Below are 18241 nucleotides of genomic sequence, written 5' to 3' on the forward strand. Positions count from 1 at the left end.
AGCGGGGTTGTTGTGTGTGCAAGTCTGAGTGAGGGAAGTGTCCCTTTTGGCAACTGGGAAAACACTCTACAGGATGCACATTCCCCTTTCTAAACACTGATGATGTCAGCACCCTAAAAGTACAGCAGGAGAAGGGAAGGCTCCCAGTAATGCGAATAACGCGCTCCGCTAATGCGGCCGTCTCGAGTGTCTTAACATAGTTAGATAGGGGTTTGAATCCTGCAAATGCCCAGTGCGTGTGGAGGGGGCTTAGCATGTGTGCAAGTCTGTGTGAGGGAAATGTCCCTTTTGGCAACTGGGAAAACACTCTACAGGATGCACATTCCCCTTTCTAAGCACTGATGATGTCAGCACCCTATAAGTACAGCAGGAGAATGGAAACCACCCAGTAATGTGAATAGCGTGCTCTGTTAATGTGTCCATCTCGAGTGTCATGACATAGTTAGGTAGGGGGTTGAAACCTACAAATGCCCAATATGTGTGGAGGGGGGTTAGTGTGTGTGTGAGGGAAATGTCCCTTTTGGCAACTGGGAAAACACTCTACAGGATGCACATTCCCCTTTCTAAGCACTGATGATGTCAGCACCCTATAAGTATAGCAGGAGAAGGGGAACCTCCCAGTAATGCGAATAGCGCACTCTGCTAATGCGTCCGTCTCGAGTGTCATAACATAGTTAGGTAGGGGTTTGAATCCTGCAAATGCCCAGTGTGTGTGGAGGGGTTTAGTGTGTATGCAAGTCTGTATGAGGTAAATGCCCCTTTTGGCAACTGGAAAAACACTCTACAGGATGCACATTCCCATTTCTAAGCACTGATGATGTCAGCACCCTATAAGTACAGCAGGAGAAGAGAAACCTCCCACTAATGCGATTAGCGCGCTCCGCTAATGCGTCCGTCTCAAATGTCATAACATAGTTAAGTAAGGATTTGAATCCTGTAAATGCCCAGTGTGTGTGGAGGGGGGTTAGTATGTGTGCAAGCCTGTGTGAGGGAAATGTCCCTTTGGCAACTGGAAAAACACTCTACAGGATGCACATTCCCCTTTCTAAGCACTGATGATGTCAGCACCCTATAAGTACAGCTGGAGAAGGGAAACCTCCCAGTAATGCGAATAGCGTGCTCCGCTAATGCGTCCATCTCAAGTGTCATAACATAGTTAGATAGGGGTTTGAATCCTGCAAATGGCAAGTGTGTGGTTAAGGGGAGTGTGTGTGCTGGCAAGTCTGTATGAACGATATGTGCATTTTGGCAATTAGGAGAACACACTACATGATGAACATTACCCTTTCCAAACACGGATGATGTCAGCATCCTATAAGTACAGCTGGAGAAGGGAAACCTCCCAGTAATCCAAATAGCACACTCTGTTAATGCGTCTCTCTCAAGTGTCATAGCATAGTTAGGTAGGGGTTTGAATCCTGCAAATAGCAAGTGTGCGTGTTCAGATAAAGGGAGTTTCTGTGTGTGTAATTCTGTATGAAAGACATGTGCTGTTTAGCAATCAAGAGAACACATTACATGATGCACATTACCCTTTCCAAAGACTGATGATGTCAGCACCGTGTAAGTACAGCCGGAGAAAAGGAATCTCCTAATAATCTGAATAGTGTGCTTCACTAATGCATCTCTCTCATGTGGCATGACATAGTTAGGTGGGGGTATGAATCCTGCAAGTGTGTGTGTGTGTGTGGGGGTAGTAGGGTGTGTGTAATTGCAAGTGTGAGAGAACAGTTCCTTTTGGCAACTACTACAATACACCAGATGCTGCATATTCCCCCAGTAAACACAGGTGATGTCACCACACTATCAGTACAGCCAAACAGGGCTAATTGCCCAGTAATGCCAATAGTGCGCTCCGTTACTGGGTTTATTACCACTGTCAGAGCACAGATAGGTATGTTTTGGAAACCCACAACTGCCACGTGTGTTTGTGTCACACAATATGACCATGCGTGGGTTGTTGTTCATAACAATGCATGACATTGCTTAAACCAGCAATGGCAATGCACACATGATGTATGTTTGTGACACATACACATATATACCTGTGACCTTCAGTAGTTATGATGTCTGACACGTGCCTCCAGTGGATAAATGGTATTCGCAATGCATAACATTATGACTGTGTCTTACTGTGCAGGGGCCGCATGCGGTATGTGTATATACAGTGTGAGTTGTATATGGTATAATACCAACAGCAGGGCATACACATCTGGTCTGGGCCATATAGTCTACATGTAGTCGATGAACAGGTGCTGCATGTTCCCACCTGTTGTGGGAGTGGTAACATGTTGTTCCACTGCAATTCAGTGACTACATGCTGGGAACCTTTCAGCTAGTATGTTGTAGCTACAGTAATGCTCACACACAATGTTTGGCTGGATGCAGTCCAGCCATATAAAGACATTTCTGGAGAATGGCATATTGCCAGTGTTGTTAGGGAGGACAGGTGGGCTTCCTGTGTATGGGAGGGTTGTGTGTGCCATGCTATGAACCAGAAGGCAGTCCAACACACTGTTAGCTGCTCATGGATAGGCCCTGATGTTTTGTGCTGTGCCAACAACCTGGAGGTATGCGTATCTGTGGTGCCTTGAGATACCACCCCCCCCTGTCCATGTGTGTTACATGTGTAGGGGACGACAGGCATGGTATGAGGTATAACCTGGCAGTGATGGGTTGCACCTGTGAGCCGTGAATCAGGAATCTGGTACTGCACAGATATTGCAGTTTACCATGCTGAGGACACCAGTGCATGCATTTTGCGGTGTACACTGCTGGTGTTGTGTAGCATCACTGTTAGTGTCCTATCCTGTGTGATACCTGCGGAGGTGGCTATGTAATCCGTGTCCTGCAGCAAAAGGCACTATGTGTGTATCAAGGGGCTTTGCCAATATACAATGCCCATGGGTGTCACGTGCAAGCTGCCCCTCGCAAATCATTGTGGCTTCCCCTAGCATGTAAGCACATGTTGACAACCATTGGATACCTTATGAATGACAGTGGAGATTGAGCAGAATGTAGACATAGAACATCCTTCCTACATATTCTGGTAGCATACCTGGTGAGGGTATGATGGCAACCAAGTTCAGGCTCATACTGGCCCATGCCACATGCTGAGAGAGCCCTTCTATGTTCCCTGTCATGTAGTCCAGGGAGGTATGTCTCAGGTCATCCATAGTGGCATGGACAATGACTGAGTCATATGTGTCCATGCCTCTGACTGACCTGTATGCATATGTTTTGTGGTGGACCATAGTGCCCCACAGGCATATCACTGTGACCTTCACCATGTACAGCCTGTTGAGCAGGACCCCACTGCAGCGGCCAAGAGAGGTACCTGACACATCTGTAGCAGGTGTGTTGTGTAGCCCTACAGGCTGTGAGTGTGTGTGGCACATGGGATGTGTGTGCCATGTGTGGCATGTGCTCTGTTCCGACTTAACGTATGCCTGTGTGCCAGCTGTGGAGGTGTGTGATGCTCAGGCAGGATGCTATTCTGAGGCTCCAAGTATGCCCCAGTGAGTTCGGATTGCTGTCAGTGCAGGTCTATGTCAGACTGTTATTGTAGTCACTGTAGTATGTCATGCCACCTGACAGGGTATGGCAGTACTGGGTTCAGAGTGCTCAGTCCCCAGATTGGCTAAGTGGTGGCATCTCACACATGTGTTGTACGTTCCTGGCCAGGGGAGAGGGTTGACTGCATACATGTGGCAGCTGTGACATTGCCACATGACTCACATAAACCACAAATGGACCATAGAGGTGATTCACAGGTTACCTTTGCACATGCTACCATAGTAGTGTGATTGCCATGGTGATTACCAACACATAGGGCCAATGGGGAACAACATACTGAAGGTGAGTATGTGTGGGTGTACTGCTACTGATTTCATAGCACTGGCATATATGACTGCACACGTGGGTAAATGCCAGGTAAGTCATATGCAATGTGTCACAGGCAACGTACATGTGAACAGGACAGACAGTGACGTTCTGTCAGGTGGAAAATTGACATACGTATAGTACGCTATGCAGATGTCACTAGGAATCCACAGAAGCTCTTTAACTCTGCATTGCAGGTGGAATCAGTGTTCCAGGGAACCCCAAGCAAACATGCATGCAAACAAAGCTACAGTAAGCAGGGCTGGAAGTAGTCCATTGTACAACAAAGAAGGGGTAAAACTTCCAATAGGTAACAGTGCAAATATGCAGGCCCTATCAACATGTACCCAGGAATGCACAGCTCAGATGTCCATGGTAGAACTGATATTATGTCATATTTAATTGTAATTTGTATTACATTGGTACTGCACACATATCAACATGCGCAAACATCCACATTGCATAGTCGTTGTGGGCAACATGCCACCATTACTGTACATGTCCATCATTGCGTATCACTACTTGCATTAGCTTCTCCCCTGTGCTACCTATGTATGTGGCTATCTGTTGACATCCTTACCACTGGTATGCAATAATGTGCAGCTGTTACACTATGGTACTTACTATGGGTGTAGATAACAATTCAGGACAGTCATACAGTTACTGCATCAGGCATGCTGGGATATACACACAGTCATATCAGCACACTGTACTGTTACCAACATGATACTAGTAATACACTTCTATACATTCACCCTGTGCATCAGAAATGTGTTTACCTGTTCCTGCACTGATGTTGGAGATTGCAGGAGGTGGCACAATTTCATCATATGCACAGGGTGTGAATTAGGTATGCCTGAGTCTGCCACTGATACCACCAATTGACATGTATGTGTATGTGAGTTGGTGAGGGACAGCAGTACAGGGTGGGGCACTGTTGGTGCAGTGTGTGCATGTATGTGGTAGCCCTAGGTGTTAACATTTCGCATGTGTGTATGCATGCACACAGTTCCACGTCATGGCTGCCATATACTGGAGTTTGTGGACAGCCACAGACTGCACCTGGCAGGTCATACAGATCAGTGTCTGTGGGCATGGACATGGTACCTGTGCCTGGCAGGGGTGCTACGGACCATATCCGGTACTAAGCCAGACTGGGTACTGTCATCAGAAGTGGGAGTGTGTTGACTGGACACAGGTCCCTGTTGGGCTGTGCAGAGCCACGTGCACGTGGTCTCCTGGGGCGGTCGGATGACAGCACAGACCCAGCATTGCTGGGGCTGCTGCTGGCACTATGGGGGCATCCGTGGGCCTGTTGTCGTCCATGCCAACTGCCAGCTGCTGCTGTTGCTGGCATATGGCCACGTTGATGCTGCAACCGTCCACCATTGCCCTGGCTCAAAGACATGTGGTTGTGGAACTGCTGTAATATGTCCCCACAACATCTGTCTATGACATTGGTGAAATTACGGATAGCATCCGCGATGTCATGCATACTGTCAGTCATGGATGTGTGACATGCTCTCAGCTCCCTCAGACCCTGTCTGGTGTACCTTTCCATACGCGACTGTGCCTGCATGACAGCCCGAAACATAGCTGAGGTTGACAGACCTCTTTGGGCACATCTGCCAGAGGCAGTATGCCTATGGATGCTCCCACGAGAACCCATGGGCAACTGTCTGTGTGGTACCATCTCAGGACCCTGCCCATGGCTGCTGTGTGGGGAAGCATGTGCCACAGATACCACATTACCCTGGTCAATGCCCACTGTATCCTGTCCATCACCTAGGGACAATGGTGACATAGGATGTACTGGCAGGATGACTGTGCACAATGATGGGGTTGACAGCTGTGTACTGTCAATTGGCTGACCAATGATGGACCCTAACACACCTTCCTGTGCCATTACACAAATATCATCATTATCAGTACCTGTGGCACCAGATTCAGGTTCCCTGCTGCAGGACACCAGAGCAGCACCAGAACCTGTGGGAGGAAGACAGGAAACACAGTTTACAATGTCTACACAATGTTACCAGTGATGCACTAATGCACACATGCACACATGCACACGTGGACACATGCACACATGCACACGTGGACACATGCACATGTGGACACAGGCACACATGCACACATGCACATGGGGACACGTGCACACGTGGACACGTGCACACATGCACACATGCACACATGGACACATGCACACATGCACACGTGGACACAGGCACACATGCACACATGCACACGTGGACACAGGCACACATGCACACCCCGCAGTATACACACAGAGCACTACTGAGTTACACTATTATTACTAGCACTATAAGGACTATTATAGGTATTGTTAAAACACACTCACCAGCATGGATGGGCTGCCTTGCTGTAACACTGGAGGCACCTGCAGAAATGAGGGGATTAATGTCAGTGGGCACAACTGTGCCATTGATACTGCGCATGATACAGTTCAGTAGTACACCAGTTGCCTTTCACATGTCAGCTGCTGATATTGGCAATATCACACCTGCACAATTACATACTATGTTGACAGCTACATACCAAGGACACACCTTATACATGCATAAACTAACAGTGTACAGAACAGTCAAGTGTACATATGGCATATTACCTACACACTCCATGTCGTGTTGCTGTGTGGATCCAGCCTCCATTCTAATGCAGGTATGTTGCTGTTGATGTTCCTGGGCTGGAGCCACAACACTTAGGAGTAGCCCCTCCAGTCTGGTGAGGGGGGGATGTGTGGCCACCCCACCTCCTGTGGCGACCTGTTGCCTGTGGATATCGAACGCATGCTGACGGACATTTCTGATTAAATCACTGCAATGATGTCATACCTGCTCATATGTCCTATTATGCGTGCCAATGTCATTTACCCTACGTACAAGGTCTTGCCACAGTGCAGACCTCTCCTGCTGATTCTGGCTGGTGCGGGAAAACAGTATGTCATAATCCCACACCAGGCTCTGGTGTATCTCTTCATCTTCTGCAGCAGAGTAGGCAGGATTTCGCTGACGCGCCATATCCCTGAAAGAGAACACAAACAGGATATAAGCAAACTATGTCAGCAATATATGGCACACATACTATACATGATACTCAACTGTAGTGATATACTACTACTCCCATATGTAGCACGTGTGTGTCTCTTGGTGGATACACATGTACATGGCCAGATATCAGTGCTCAGCCAACACCTGTGCAACAATACCTGCCACATTCCATACAACATAGTAGCAAGCCCCATTGGTCAGCACACTGAGACAGGTCCAATGCACAACCTCACTCTGGGGGTTCATACCAAGGTACTGTATGTGGAACGCCATCCACTAGTGTGATCTGGACACAAATTACTCGGCCTGGATATACATATCCCACCACCACCACCAGCACAGTAGACTACTTTGATATATATGTGAATAGACAGATTTGCACTTGTTAGGACTGACATGGTATCCATGCAGCCCACTGGGCCAGTGGAAGCCACAACCCACAATGCTGACCCCTTTGCGAATGCTTCCCATGGACATCCCAAAGAATGCATGGAACATGCACACACATTTCTAACCCAGACCCTATGCACAAAGGTCAGGCATCCTGTCTGGTGGACCCCAGCCAATGGCAAATTGTATAATGATAGATGGAGGCTACTGCAGGACAGAGCAGATTCACATAAAGGGAAGGCATCTGTGGTCAGCACTGGTAATAAGCTACGGTCTCTCATAACAACATCCACGGCCAACTCTGAGAGGGAAATGGCCACGGACACTATAGATAACCACAAGGCCTTCTTCAGTTATGTTAGTCATATGGACCAAAAGCCTCAGATATGCTCTGAGTAACTACACACCTACTTAACATTCACTGAACCCACAGATATTGGCAACATTCTGGCAGACAGGTTCAGTGCAAGTATCCCCCCCTCCCTCTCCCCCACACTTACAAATACTTATCACAGCTGAATGTAACCTCCCTATCATCTCAGATGTCCAGGTGAGGGCAGCCCTCAGCAAAGCAGAACACACAGCATCAATGTGACCTGATAGTATCCCTGGATGTGTGCTACGTGAACTCCAAGAGGAGATACAACCGCATATAAGACTGATATTTAACCCTGGCCGTACTACGGGATATGTACCTAAACACTGGCATACAGCAACAGTGGTCCCACTCCACTAAGGAGGCACCTCTACTGACCCTGGGAACTACCGCCCCATAAGCTTAACCAGCCTTGTCTGCAAAGCTATGGAATGATTCATTATGGGACGCATATACAGCAATATTGGGTACCTGCAGACACTTGATCCCACCCAGTTTGCCCTTCTGATGGGCTGATCCTGCCTTTTGAACCTGGTTGATCTTTTCAAAACAGTCACTACAGCCATTGATGAGGGCAAAGCAGTCCATACAGCCTACCTGGACTTGCCTAAGGCCTTCAACACAGTACTCCACTCAGGCATCATAGACAAGCTCATCAGCTTACATGTTACTACATATGTCACATGATGGGTTGCACACTGGTTGAACTACAGAATCCATAATATCAATATTGTGGGAGCCATGTCAGACTCAAAGCCAGTCACATGTGGTATCCCACAGGGCTCTGTCCTAGGACCTCTCTTGTTTGGCATTTACTTCTCAGATGTGAAAGCAAACATGTGCGGGTTGTGGATGACAACGTTCCCAGATGACTGCGAACTAAGCGCCATAGTTATTACACCAGCTAACACACACATCCTACAGACATGCCTCATTGAAACGGACAACTGGTGCCAAAATCATGGCCTAACACTGAATGACATGTAATGTATAGTCATCCCCTTTGGGTGAAACTACGTGCACACAACTTATCACATGGACATACCTATAGATACAGACCAATGATACATATGGAGGGTTCACAGTATGTAGACAATTAACTTGTTACTTTACATTACCTGTGTTTGTCGCAGCTGTTTGCGTTACCGTTACTATAGCTTCCTGCTGCTGCTAGCCCAACTTGATACTGACACTGATGACAGCTTCAACTTAGTTTGTCTTACGTGTGTTTTTGTTTATGTTCTTATTTTCTTTTTTTTTTTTCTTTCTCTCTCTCTCTCTGCCTCCAGACGGTACAATGAAAGTATTGCATGTGTGGAGTGGGAGTACAGGATGCTTTTGTAGGTATCTGCATGAGTCCATGTGATGGCCTCTGCACCAATTGTAAGCCAGCATTTGCTAATTGCATGCAACCATTTGTGTACTGGTTGCAGTTCTCACTGTGATTTCAGGACAGTGCTATAAAAGGGTATGTGAGATAGGTGTTGCCCTTTCAGATTGTAAGGGCGGGGACCATGCTGGTATGCTGTGGACACTGTTCTGTGAGTGTAAAGGTTAGTATCTCTCTCATGATTCAGGCTGTGTTGTAGATTCACATAAATATACATACATTTATATATGTATAATAACTGACATTATTACCTACTAGCTACCAACTAGCATGGCTGTTTCTGTTCACACACTACTATTATAGAAATCCACTAGATTTGACAGTAAATATACATGACATGCTTTGTGTACTACACATCCTATATTCCCTTTACATCCATTCCTACTATTACATGATATATTTATTTTAGCACAATGCTCTTGGACAACAGTCATGGCTTAGTGGTAAGTTATGCAGACTAGTGTTTCCAAGGTCCTGGTTCGGGACTGACAGTGAGATTTTATTTTGCTTTTGAACTGACTACAGGACCTGTCAATCAGAGTGACTAAGGCACTTTTAAGCAGTTGTAACCGGGTTAGCGCTTGTTTGCATGGAGCTCCCGCATGCGCATTGGCATTTAGCTCCGCACACACCCGCTTACAACCGCTTAACAGTGCTTACTCTGGCGCACACCCGCGCTATTTTCTTTGAAAGAAATGAAAATGGGGAGACAGGAAAGTGGTGAAAACGGGGTCACAAAGAGGGTAAGACAGTAGAGAAACAAGCTTGGGTTTTGTAGGAGGGATGTAGGTAAGGCCCATAGCTGCCAATTTCTTCATCCGCAACAGCTGTGCATATGTTTGTAATTTGGTGTGACATTTGAAACCTTCCACCCCTGAGAGAGGTGTCAGGACAACAATAATACTTGTTGTACAGCCAATTGTAATTGATAGTTTCCATGTCCAGCAGACATGTGTGCGGAATGGGCAGCTATGTATGGGGCGTAATTTTTTTGTGAGTACAGAGTACCCTTTTTTTTTTTTTTTTTTTCAGGTGAGAGTCGTATGTCAGATAAAGGAAGTTGGTATAGCTGGGGAGGTAGGTTGGGTAGGTCAAAAGACAAACATAATGCATACAGGGGCGGTGTATGACACATGTCGGGGGGGTTACACAATTGACGGGGACGGATGTTTGGATATCCGTAGCCCATGAGCCCACAGATGGCAACAGTGGAACTGATAACCCCACCCATGGGCAGTTGCCACTGTTCCTTCACTGCCCAGGACGGGGCTGTGCTGAGGGCTGTGTGGGCCGGGCAATAGGCATGCCTGTAAGTTGTGCCACCTGTGCCTCAAGCTGGCATAGGGGCCCAAGAACAGAGTCCCAGATCTCCCTACGCACCACAGTCCGGATGCTACGGAGGGTGAGTGGTGGTTCTCCTCCGGCCACACTTGCAGGGGGGGGCCCATCCCCTGCAGTGCTTCCACCCGCAGGTGGCACTGGGCCACTGGAGGAGGGTCCAGACTCAGCACTAGTGCCAGGTACACTTGCCAGCTGAGGTGGGAGAGGTGGGTCCGCTGGAACCCGCCTTCCCTGTCGTCCTATGTTTTGCATTATGTCATGACAGTTTGGGTTAGTAACATACAATACCATTCACAATTAGTTGTAACAGCATGCATTAGTATTCCCATTAACCAAACACCCAGATATTCACACCATTGAACAGCGAACATAACACATGCATAATTTGAACAGCAATACACAGTCCAACAACATGCAGGGTTTATTGATGGCAACAGGCCATCAGGTCTGGATGTATGAACAGGGCAGATGCATCAATGTACATGCAAATATGTATGACCCAACAGGATAAATGTCCAGGGGTGTTAATTGTGATTGCACATGCCAATTTCACATGGAATGGATTATATGTGGTTATAGGGTGGGGTGAAGAAAATATAATTAACACCTTCAAATACCAATACATATGCTGTACATTTCTAATAGCTGCAGAGATATACACACTACAGTTCTACCTACAGTTTCCTGTGTGATAACTACTTCAAGTTGGTGATAGGACTGTTACTGCTACATCAATATACATTTTATTGTTATTCATACACGTTCATATCTGGCTTTGTTCAGCTACATCATCCTGCTACATTTGTTTTATATAGCTATAGACAGCTGTGGATGTTTGGTATTTCAGACAATCATACTATCTGCATATTGCAGACTGAGAGCAACATATCCAGATTTTGGGATACACATTCCAGCTGCAGCAACACTTTGAACACATTTCACAGTTTGGTTCTGCTTGTCATATTCATTTCATTCTGTACTGACTGCAGTATACTTGATTCAGGGGTTATTACTACTTTATTGGTGGATTCATAACTCTTTCTCACACTCTCTCACTTGTTTTAATTTTACTATTCAGGATGGTACTTACTTCTAGGCTTTATTGACATGTTTTACCTGTAGTTATTACAATCCTTTCCAGCAGTCTCAATTCTGTCATGTTTCAGTATTTCAACAGGGATATATTTCACACGTGATTTGCTCATCTTCTGCAGCTGTACTTTTCAGCCTGCTGCAGGTTGTGTACTATTATATTACAGGAGGGGCATCTTTATTTCAGACTTTATTTCAGACATTTTAATTTTTCTGTTTGGATTACAGACTGCAACACACTTTTGTAATCAAGCAATACTTGCAAACACTCTTACACTGTTACTTGCACATTTTATTACTTAGTGACTACACTGCACTCTTTTGCTAACTGTCATACTTTTATATTTTTTTACAGTTACTGGGAGAGGATTACTGACCTGCCTGGTGGTGCAACCACACCAGCCTATCGCCATAGGCTCTGCGGTTCGCAGAACGGACACCTGCAGCTGTAATATAAATGAAGTAATATTGGAATACACATCTCCATAATATCAGCTAGTTTAATTTCTTACATACATAATTAAATGTAACTTACTCAGTAGTGGGCCGTTGGGCATTTGCCGGGCCTCCTGGATCCAAAGGTTCAATTGGTCCTGCTTATGTCTCTTCAGGTCCGCATGGTGGTGATGGACCTGCTCACTAGTCCTTGGAATTCCTGTGGCATTGGTGAGATCATGAGCCAACCGGTCCCACGCCTCAGCCCTATATGCTCCCCACAGGACCTGGCCCTGCATGAGTTGGGCCTCATGATTGTGGACTAGGAGCCAGACCATATATCTGGACTCCTCAACGCCCCACCTCTGTGCTCGAAAGCAACTACCCTCACCTACTCCTGACATTCTGGCTGCAAGTTAGTTCTACAATCGTTTATGCTGTGTATTCCCGCCTATGGGGCTTATATATGCCATTTTCCCGCACTTATATGTGATTGGCCATTTTGGAATTGTATCAGCTACACAAAACCTGCTTTGTCATGCTCCACTTTCTATTCATTCCTATATATTTGCTATTACTGCATTTCTAAGTACAGCTGTCATGGCTTAGTGGTTCAGTACCTTGACTATGGTGCTTGGTATCCTGGGTTTGAACCTGGCCACTGCTTTTTAAATTTTATGACTGTCTAGACAGGCTAGGGGGTGTGTCTGTGTAAAAGCAGTTTTGTTACAGCTTGCTCAATGTTGCCCGTCGGTTAGCTTGTTGGCGGGCTCGCAGCTCCGCAAATGGTTATGGTTACGCTGGTTTAAGCTTCATTTGGCTGTCAGCACACATATTACGCTCAGCTCAGCTAGGGGCACACAGTTTCAGCATGTTAAACCACTGCTCACCTTCGGGTACTCATTTTACATCTGTTAAACCACTGCTCACCCATGGGCAGATGCACTCACCTTGTTAAACTGTAGCTCAGCTATAGGCACATCTGGCATTTTTTATTATTTTGTTATCTCACATTTCTTCAAAATAAATGGCCTATTTCATTACATTTTACATAAAATATAATTTTATATGTGTACATATATGTCAGGGACTTGTTTCGTGCTTATTTCACTAAAAATAAAAAGTGATGTTGTGGGGGCTCGAACTATGACTGCCTGTTCTTCAGCCGACGTCTCTACCGCTATGCTATTGCTTTTTTGGCTTACTTTGCATAGTTAGTTCTTATATGCTTTTCCACTTACTGCTAACTGTGGCTGAGCTATGGGCACGCCCACGCAAATGAGCGCAGTCACGGGCAAACATCTTTACAGTTAAAAAAAAATATAACATGTTCATTTATATAATTTTATGTTCATAGTCTGTGGGGGGCATGTGTTGTGTTGTGTTTATTCACATTTCCATGTACTCTGTCGTGGGTGTTTACTTTGGGCACTTTTACTCTTCTGGGGGCGTGTCCGCTTGCAGGGCTCGGCCTACAGACACGCCCTCTACTGTCTTCTATGGACCGTGTTAGCCTTAGGTGTGATTCAGCATGCCCTCATGCATATGCATGACATGCTGACGTCATACCGTTTAACTGCAGCCTCCGTGTAAGCCTTGTATCTCTTACACAGAGGCTTTGTGAATTCTGCCCACTGAATTTCACAAGAAAATAATTTAACATAGTATCTATGAATAGATTTATGTAGTTTACACTTTACATTTTATGTTCTTTTACTTTAAATTGAGGTAAGGTTGTTTCAGGAAATGATGTTTCAGGAAATGATGTCATGTTTTTTAAACTATTTAAGGGTTGATTTTTTGTTTGTGAATTGTCTGAAGAAGTTTACATATTTTTAGTAAACGAAAGCGCTAACATACAGTTTTTGTTTCCTAGCGTGGTGCTTTTTCCATGTTTTATTTTTTATTAGTTTAGGTGGAAATAGCAATAAGTGACAAGAAAAACCAAAAACAAATGGTACTTAAACACTCCAAAGTATCTCCTTTTGTCTCTCTGGCATTGTAGATCTCTGCAGGACACCTGGGCAGGATCTGCTGAGCTTATACAAACACAACAAATGCACAAATGCAGTTTTTATATTGATCAAGTGTGGTAGCTTGCACTGCATTTGAATTGTTTTGACTGCTGTTTTAGCTACTTTTCTGTATATATAAAAAAAAAAACTTTCCTGTAATGAGTGTAGTCCAGATTCAGATTTGCTGTATCCAGGACTGTATATAAGCTTCTGTGTTGGAGGGAAGCCTTCTAGCTTATCAGTGGGAGTGGTAAGCACTAGGTAACCTATCTACCACATAAGGAGTGGTTCTGGCCCAGAAATTGTAGTTATTGGCCATTTGGGCAGTTTTTCCATCTCTCTCAACTTTCTGATTTAAAACCCCACATTTGCACTTGTTTTCTCCCTTTCCTGTAACTAGTTTAGTCCAGATACAGATTCTTACTTTTAGCACTTGAATTTGCTTATTGGTGATGAGCACTTGTTCAGAACTTGTAAGCACTAAATAACCTACTAATTACTACAGCACTCAACCTTCCTCATTACCTAGAGGAAAATAGTTATGGTACTTACTTTCCTCACTTGCTTAGAGGAAAAACAGCTCTTGTACTCACTTTCCTCACTTATCTAGAGGAAAATATTTTTTTTATTCAGGCATGTCCAAGGGTCAGCTCCCAGTGTTCTCTCCTGTCTATCTGATGAATCTGGGCATCTTGGGGCAATGTAGAAATTGCCTCATGTACACAGACAACCCTCTCCTCCTGCCACCCAACACTACAACCTGTGAGAGATGCAGTTATCTAGCCAAACCAGAGGTAAAGCTCTCTCCAATCAAGACTGAACTTGACAGTCAAGAGGAGAAGGTAAATACTTGCACCACACCACACTCATCACATAGTCTCACTAAATCTACACCACCAAAATCCACACATAGAAACACAAAAACATTCACTGAGGCACTCAATAATAATCTGCTCAAGCAACAGAGACCTCCAAAGTAGAAATGCAAGCAACCTACAACCCAAATGACACATAGCCTGCAGACTCAGTGTGCCACTCAACCACAGCCAATAAGGCAAAACAATGTACCCAACACACTAGTCATAGGTGACTCTATAGTCAGGCACACTGATGTCCCACTCACCAGGCTAAACAAGGAGAAGGTTACTGTCAGCTGCCTGTCAGGTGCCAGGATCCACCACATAACCCATGTACTCAGGTCACTCCACAACAAGTACAAATATGGCTCTGCCATTGTCCATGTTGGTGTGAACAACCTGAGATGTACCTCCCTGGACTACATGAAAAGAGACATGGAAGAGCTCTCCGATCTTGTAGCCCAGGCAGGTATGACCCTAGCCCTGAGTAGCATTCTACCATCACCCAGAATGATGCCACAGTGCAAGGACAAAATGATTGACTTCAACAATTTTCTAAGCTTCTGGTGCCATTCTAAAGGGATCCAGTATCTGTCTACCTGGGATGACATGGTCGACAGACCACAATGCTTTGCCAGAGATGGCCTGCACCTGTCACCCCTGGGATTCCAGATACTGGCTAAGGTTCTTGCCGCCCCTATAGTGCCTTTTTTAGGCAAGGTTCAAATGACAAATTCACCACCGTAACAGGAACAGGCAAGCAAAAACTGAGGGTGATGCTACTCAATGCTAGAAGTCTAAATCTCAAAATGCACTCACTCGAGGCACTCCTTAAAATGGAGAATATCGATATCTGTGCAGTGACTGAGACCTGGTTCAAGGCTCCAGAGGGCACCCCTGCACTACCAGGCTATAACTCATACCACACTTTTCGGCCATGTAACCTGGAGTGGAACACCAAAGGCGGAGGTGTGTCCATATTCATTAAGGATATCCACACCTCCAGGCTAGTTGCTCAGCATAATGCAGCCGAGGTTATCCAAGTGCAACTAACTCTGGGCAAAACTGCAATCCAAATTGTAGCTTGCTACAGATCACCCACCATGCCCCAGGATGCCCACTCTTCTTTTCTTGATGTACTGGAAAATATTAGGGTTCAACCAAACACCCTAATAATGGGTGATTTCAACTACCCCACCATTAACTGGGAAAACTACTCATGTACCAACTCCTTTGCTCAACGCTTTCTGGAATTCATAAACTCCAATGCCCTGGATCAACTTATCCACACTCCCACCAGGGGCAACAGTATCCTAGATCTAGTCATTACCAATATGAGTGACCGGTATTCCACACCTGAAGTCAATGCCTCATTGGTCCGATCCAACCATAAGCTAATTACCCTAGATACCCACATCCTGCCTCTTCCCCCCATTAAGGAAACCATGGTAAAACATTTCTCCAAAGCCAACTTCATGCTTCTTAAGACAGAAGTGGTGAACTTCATGACACCTATGTAGATGGACAATACAGTTACGACTACTGAATCCTACACAATTGCTCTTTATAAGCACTTACATTGCATGGATCGTGGTATTCCAAACAGAACCAAGATGCTATCCTCCCAAAAAAGGAAACCAATCTGGTGGTCCCCTACCATAAACAAACTGTACAACAGAAGGAAGAAACTCTTGCAAAAGAGAGTAAAATCCCACGAGTGGAGGAGTTCCCTGGCCAGCCTCAGTAAGAAGCTATGATCCCTGATAAAATCCTCCAAAGCTAGTTACGAAAACAAAATCACCACTGATTCTAAAGACAACCACAAAGCATTCTATAGCTATGTCAAGAATCTCAATGGCAACACTCTGATCTGCTCTGAGTTACAGCACAATGGCACTAAATATACAGACCCAACTGATATTGCCAACATCCTGGCAGATAGGTTCAGTGCTTACTTTACCCCCCTCTCACCTCCTAAAGAGCCCATCTCTATACCGGAAGAATGCAAAGTTCCTGTAATCACAGCTGCAGAGTTAAAAACCACACTCTCCAAAGATGAGAACATAGCATCCATGGGACCAGACAACATCCCAGGCTGCATTCTACATGAACTACAGAATGAACTGGCACCCCACCTAAGTACCATGTTCAATCATAGCCTCACCTCAGGCTTTGTGTCTGCTGAATGGAGCACAGCAACGGTTATCCCACTCCACAAGGGGGGAGCCACCACGGACCCCCGGAACTACCGCCCCATTAGCCTGATAAGCCTGGTCTGCAAGGCCATGGAATGTATCATCATGGAATTTATAAACAAAGACATTGGTAATCTCCAAACTCTGGATCCCACCCAGTTCGGGTTTGTAAAAGGCAGATCATGTCTCCTAAACCTGATAGACTTTTTTGAAGCAGTCACCAAAGCTGTAGACAAGGGTAAGGTGGTTCACACAGCCTATCTAGATCTTGCCAAGGCTTTTGACACCATCCCCCACTCTGGAATTATAGATAAACTCACTAAACTAGGTATAAATCCCTATGTCACAAGATGGCTCACTGACAGAACCCACACTGTGAAAGTAGCAGACTGCAAATCCGGCTTCAGACCAGTGACAACTGGAGTACCACAGGATTCAGTCCTGGGTCCTCTCCTGTTTGGTATCTACTTCTCTGAAGTACAGGCTAACACAGAAGGTCTTTGGCTAATGAATTTTGCAGATGACTACAAACTAGGAGTCATAATCGAAACTCCTAATGATGTGGACATCCTACAAAAGGGTCTCACTGAGACAGATGCCTGGTGTAAAAGCCATGGCCTCAAGCTCAATGCCAAAAAGTGCATTGTCATCCCCTTTGGTAAAAACTCTATACCCATGAACTACAACATAGGCGGTAGTATACTTAACACCAAAAGTGTGATAAGAGACCTTGGGACACAGGTGGACAGCAATCTCTCCTTTGATAATCACATCACCACAGTAGTCAGGAAAACCTTCTACGTGGCACACCTCATCACAAAAGGTTTCTCATCCAGAAAAAAAGAGGTCTTTGTTCCCCTCTACTCATCACTCATTAGACATATTATAGAGTACAACGCCCCTTTTGGTATGTACCTCACAAGACATCTACAACAACTGGAAAAGCCACAGAAATACCTCACAAAGAGGATTACCAGTCTCAAAAAGCTCCAGCTTTACTCCGTCACATATTGCCTACTCAGAGGTGATCTCTGCCTAACATACAAAGCTATGTCAAACCCAGAGCTGTTGGACATGCTGCACTTAAAGAAATCCCAATCCCTCCAAGCTATATGCTCTAGGGAACTAAACCTTGTCACCACAATAAACAGAACATGCTGGAGGTATAGATTCATGTCCCAGAGACTTCCCATACTC

This window comes from Protopterus annectens, chromosome 8.part0 (genome assembly GCF_019279795.1).
Source record: "Protopterus annectens isolate FY-2018-M chromosome 8.part0, PAN1.0, whole genome shotgun sequence".
NCBI lineage: Eukaryota > Metazoa > Chordata > Ceratodontiformes > Protopteridae > Protopterus > Protopterus annectens.